Source organism: Oxyura jamaicensis, chromosome 2, assembly GCF_011077185.1.
Source record: "Oxyura jamaicensis isolate SHBP4307 breed ruddy duck chromosome 2, BPBGC_Ojam_1.0, whole genome shotgun sequence".
Taxonomy (NCBI): Eukaryota; Metazoa; Chordata; class Aves; order Anseriformes; family Anatidae; genus Oxyura; species Oxyura jamaicensis.
The window spans coordinates 8,542,768-8,548,767 of NC_048894.1; positions in this window are offsets into that span (position 1 = coordinate 8,542,768).

Genomic DNA, 6,000 nt, shown 5'->3' on the forward strand with positions numbered 1-6,000 from the left:
CCAGGAGGTTCTTGTGGCTCATGAACTGGGGACCACAAGGTTCTTGTTTGCCTTTGAGGAGAGCTTCATCCTCTTCATGTGACATGGGGGAATTTGTTCATGTCTATGCTCCAGTTCCGTTGCAAGAGGGGAAAGTCCAAAAACCTCAGGTGAGAACCAGTAACTGCGGGAGCAGATGGACAAATGTGTTTGTCTTACATTTCAGTTGCGAGCACAACAGAGATTATCAAAACAGCTGAGTAATTTTCTGTCAGTAACGCCACGGAGATATCTCACCACAATCAGGCGCTGAGACCAGGTGCAGGCTGTCCTTGGGTCCCACTTCTAAACCTCAGATACATTTTTATAAGGCCCCTGACTCGGGGAATAAACATGAGAGGATTACAGCTAATCAGATAAGTATGTCTTTATTTAACTGTAACATCAAAATTAAGCTCGTGGTATGTTCTTAAGAGATAGAGTCTTCAATCTAACACAAAGATTATTTTAAAAGTTTTTTTTTTCATTCTAATTAAATCGTGTTGATTTTATTTGACATTTGATTTTAAGCGAAGAGCCAGTGTTTCTCTCCATCACTGTCTCTCATGTGTTCATATGCAACTTGTCATAACCAAAAGGCTACAGCGCTCCTGTATTTTAGCTTCTCTGTGGGCTACACCCATACAGCTCAGCCACAAGCCTGTGTGCAGGTCAGCCACTCAGTCATTTCCCTCTGAAGAGCTCGATTTTTGCCTGACATGCAAATAGCATCATACACTCAGAGCATGCATGCACTCACGCATGTGTAGAAGCAGGGAACGTAGATCTACTTGTCCCCATGCACTGATCCATGGTTGTGGGTGTACAGACAAGAGTGGTGGCTGAGGGGAGGAAATATCCCTCCTTTTCTGCAGCTAGTGTATATTGTGATGTATTTTCTGGTTTATGGGTGAAGGCCTGGGCCACCCCTGTGGACCAGCTCCCCACCACTGCAGCACATCCCCACACTGGTGGCACTGGAGGAGGTGGAAGAGCAGAGCTTGTCCTTGCGATGGCAACGTGCAGGGCTACAGTGGCATAGCTTCTCACGGTGGCCTTTGGGGACCTCCTTCAAAACAAGCACACATAACTGCAGAGTCCAAGAAGGAACTTGTAGAATTACTCCATATGTTAAAAAGGAGCATAAGCTCTTCAGAGACTTGGGCTGATGTGCCAAGCCATAAAAGAGCTAAAAAAACAATGCTGAGCTATACAGAAGCAATTACACAAATATATCAAGGTTGCAAATCAGGACCTCAGAAACCAGAAAACACAGGCATTGATGTCGGCTGGGAAAGAGCCTGGTGTCTACTGAATTCCCCTCTCATTCCTTGCTGAATCTGGAAGCAACACAGTAAACGAGGCAGGAAATTTGAGGAGGAGAAAGAAGACATGATGAAGGCAGCTGAATGGTGTCCTGGGGAACTGGCTGCTATCTCTGTCCCTGCTGAAGAGTTTCTCTGAAATACTGCCAAGTCATCCAAGCCATACATTGAAAGCTTTGTCTCAGTAATTGTGTGGGTTTTATTTTCTGAATGCATAAATTAATGCCCCAAGTTCTGATTCACAAAACTGCTGAGCACTCGGTGCTGCAAAAGAAAACAAGGGCACTGTCCTTCCGGCGCATAAAGTGCTAGAGAACGTGAAGTGTTCTGCAAAATCAGGTCATTAGGCATGCAAATTGGGTCATCAAAATTAGTGGATCTTTTTGACATTAATCTCTCTAGACTTCTTCCTGGGAAAACAGGGAGATCCCATACCCTACAGGAGAGTTGTGAACTAAATTAATTTAATGTTTGTTTCCCCACCAGCTCCCACTCCATCTGATGCTGATGCTATTTGCATGTCAGGCAGGCTGTTTCCATTGCTTCCTCGTTTGCTGCAATCACTGAGGACATGGTGGAAGTGTTGATCTTTGCTGTACTGGTGCAGAGCATCACCAGCCCCAGACAGGCAGGGATGGGGAGCCCTGCGCTGGCCCCACAGCCACCCCAGGCACCAGCAGCAGATGGGGAAGTCTATGTGCTGAGCACGACCATTTCCAGCTCCCAGATTTTCAAATGTGGTCATAGTTGAGCATTTTTTCACAGGTTCAGAGTATCATGAAGGCCAGGATGACCTCCCCACTCCAAGCTTTGCTCCAACACGTAGAGCTCTTCAGCAGCACAAGCAACCTTTGGATGTGCCTACTTGTCAAGGTGCTTCTGCCAGCTCTGTTTCCATTTAGACAAGCCCCCAAGTCTATTATCCCCAAAGTAAAACACTAAAACTCGCACCACAGATGTTTAAAGTAAGCAGTTCTCATAACAAAGAGGTTATTCAGCTTGAAAAGACTTAATACCTACGGAGAAGTGCTAATGGCTCAGCTCCCCGCTTCTCCAGTCGCTGGCATCTGCGGGCCGTCTCGGTGGCTGCTCAGCCTGCCGCCCCGAATCCTGCTGCTGGCGGAGGAGGCAGGGTGGGACCTCTCAAAACTGTTGGGCTTACATCACCCAAGGCTTTGTCAGGGGATTCGGGGAGGGAGGTATGGCTGCGTCTGAAGCCACGGCGTTCATCAGGGAGGACTTATTTCAATATGTTGTTGAAGCTATCTGATGTCAGGTTATGTGTCTCTGGGGGACACATGTTTCTTGTAGTTTGTTATGCCATCTGTTAAGAAATGCAGCCACTTGTCTCTCTGCTGCACGACCACAGATGGGGAGTTTTTCCCCCTGTGTGCATTACTGTCAATATATGCCAAAGCCTTGTTATCTGGAGCCAGGTGGAATCACCACCAAGACGAGAGTGCCTTGGAAGAAGGGTGCTGCTGGGGTGCTCCTGGATACCAGGGATCACAGCACACAGGCAGGCTTCGTGAACAAAGCCAGCCTTCCACGGCTGGGTCAGATGTGTCTGCAAGCCCTTCAGCCCATCCCCCAAATCCTTTCTGCTTGCACAGCTCCAGAAATGGAGCTTTAGGAGAAGGTCATGCATCTCCGGTGGGGAACGTGCGACACAGCGTGCAACCTCGCTGTTAGGTTTGGGTTGTGACTCTCCTGTGGCTGGACAGTGTTTGCCCCAAATAATCATCTGACAGAGAGGTAATGGCAATCTCAGATTCAGAGAAAACACAAAACTGTAGCTGCTGGCTCTGTGGAGATGGTGCAGCTCTCAATAAAGTCTCGGTGTGCGCTTAACTAAACATCAAGTTTACAGGTCTCCATACTGCAGTACGTTCCTGCCTGACCCAGCGAGTCCTGCAGGGGAATAAACAAACACAACGGGCACAGAAAGTCCCCCAATGGCCATAAGCAGCTATTGATTTAAGCATCAATACCACTCCTTTTCCAGGGTTGATTATCACACCTTTTAATATTGAGCTGACACTTTTCCAGCGTGACTGGATCTATTCCTGAGTCTGTGGGCTGCAATTTTTAAAGAGGAGCTTTACAGAAGGTGGACTGTAACTGAAAGTTTTATTGAAAACTGGAAGTTTTACAGAAAGGGGACTTTCATTAGGAATGAACATTTTACAGAAAGGGGCTGCAAAGCCAGCCAGTTGGAATCACCCTCGATTTGCTGATCTCTTTCACATCCTTGGGGTAGGCACAAGGCAGCATCAGGAGCAGCAAAGTGCCTGAGCTCCTCTCCCTGGGGACAAGGAAGCACTCGGAGGATGGTGGTCATACCAGAAAACTGCAGTCATGTCTGAAAGCTGAGCAAAAAAGGTAATTTCTTCCAACAGCATTAGACACATCTTCCCTCTCCATCCACAACTCAGTTCCCAGATGTGGCTCGGTACTTCAGAAACATGACGTACAAGCTCTGGCCTGGGATGATGATCAGGGATGGGGGGGTCATGGAGATACCAAATCATAGAACCACAAAATCACGGAATCACAGAATCACAGAATCAGAGAGTGGTTTGGGTTGGCAAGGACCTTAAGGCCCACCCAGTGCCACCCCCTACCATGGGCAGGGACCCCTCCCAGCAGCCCAGGCTGCCCCCAGCCCCATCCAGCCTGGCCTTGGGCACTGCCAGGGATGGGGCAGCCACAACTCCTCTAGGCACGCTGGGACAGGGCCTCACCTCCCCCATTGTAACAAATTTCTTCCCAACATCTAATCTAAATCTACCCTCTTTTGATTTAAAGCCATTACCTCTTGTCCTATGAGTCCTTTACCCTTACAGTCTCTCTTTATCATTCTTCCAAGCCCCCTTTAACTACTGAGAGGCTGCAGCAAGGTCTACCTGGACATATACTTTTCCGTCCTGGATTTTTACAGAAAAATGCAACTTTTGATTGATGGCTCCTGCAGTGGAAAGGCATGTGCTGTAGGCAAAGTTCCCACTGGAGCTCAGAGAGGATGTCAGGATCCGTGCTCCCATGTCACACTGCAAGGTTGGGCTTTAATTTACCAAATGACATAAACACATCAAAGAGTTAAAACACTTTAATATAATACTGTGACTAATGGAAAGGACATCTTCATTTACAGATATCTTGTTTCGTTCTGCCACAATTTAAATTTGCACAGGCCCATATTAAAAATAATACACAAACCACAACATATTTCAAGACAAATTTCACAAAACCAGGAAAAAAAAGTTATCCTCCAGCATGCACGTACATCTTGGAGGCATGTAAAACCCCATACCTAGAGCAGCCTCCGGTGCTCTGCCTGTTGTGAGCTCTCAGCAGGGATTTCCCATACACATTTCTGGTGAGTGCCCACACGAGACACCTGCCCCTCTGCTGGCACGGCAAGGAGGCAGCTGGAGGATCCCCGGGCATGGGGAGGTTCAGCTGTGGGTCCGGACACCAAATTCAGCAGTGCTTACGTGAAGTCCCACATAGCTGAAATCTTCCCCCACGTCCCTTGCAGCTGGGAGGCTGCCAGCCCTACATCTGCCTCTACCAGCAAGTATTTGGACTCCAAAAATAAAAATAAAAATAAAAAATCAGGGCCTTGGGAGAGAAAGGATTAAGTACAGCCCCTAAAATAATAATAATAATAGTAAATAATATTTGTGTTTTAATATCCTCACTCATATCTCTGGCAAAATGCCCAGCTTTGCAGAGAGTACTCAGGGAGGGGGGACAGCCAGGGGTCACCTCACTGTGGGGACAGCCTCTGGTGGAGGCTGAGGTGAGGCATGGACCCTCCCCCCCAAATCCGTACAGCTCCACAGACAGACCCAGGCTGCTGGGCTTCGTGGATGCAAAAGTGCCGTGCAGCAGCTGGAGGAGGCTGTGAGGGACATCTCCAACATGTCACTGAGAAAAAGAAGAGAAAATGGAAGAGAGAGAGTAAAAGCGGTGGGGAGGGTGGGATGGAGGAGGGGGGAATAGAAATAGTGGGAAAGAAACATCAGCTTTCCATCCTGAAAATGAGTGGTTTTGGTGGAGAAATAATAATTTTGCTTTTACAAGAATAAAATAAATAAATAAATAAATAAATAAACACACAACCAAATGGGGAAAAATACTAGGCCAACTAAAAGTCATAGCCTCCTCATTTTTTTTAGGCAAATGAGCAGCAACACAGCAACTTCTGTGTATCGATCCTTAGGACACAGCGCTGCCCCCATTCCTGTCAAAGGGGACAGGGGATTAGCTCCGGCGCTGAGGAGCTGACACAGGCAGGCCCTGCTGCTGGCAGATACAGGCCAGTTTATGACTGAGCCTGTAAAAACACGGATGAAAGCAAATTTGTAAGAAAGATCCTCTAATGAAGATGTATAGAAGGGCTGTAATGCCATGGAGCCTCCTGATAGCTAAGGCCCTGATCCTGCAAATTAAACTAAGCGGTGAAGTTAATCAGATGCATAAGTGTTTGCAACATCAGTGTTTTTTTCCCTTCCCCAAATGAGCTAAATCCAAAAAGGCTCAGTTCAAATTACGCGGAGATATTAGCCACGTCGGTTCTTTCTGAGAGGCGGTTTATTCATTCAGGGCGCACGGCACGGAGCAGCACGCCTGGCATGGTTAGTGATGCATG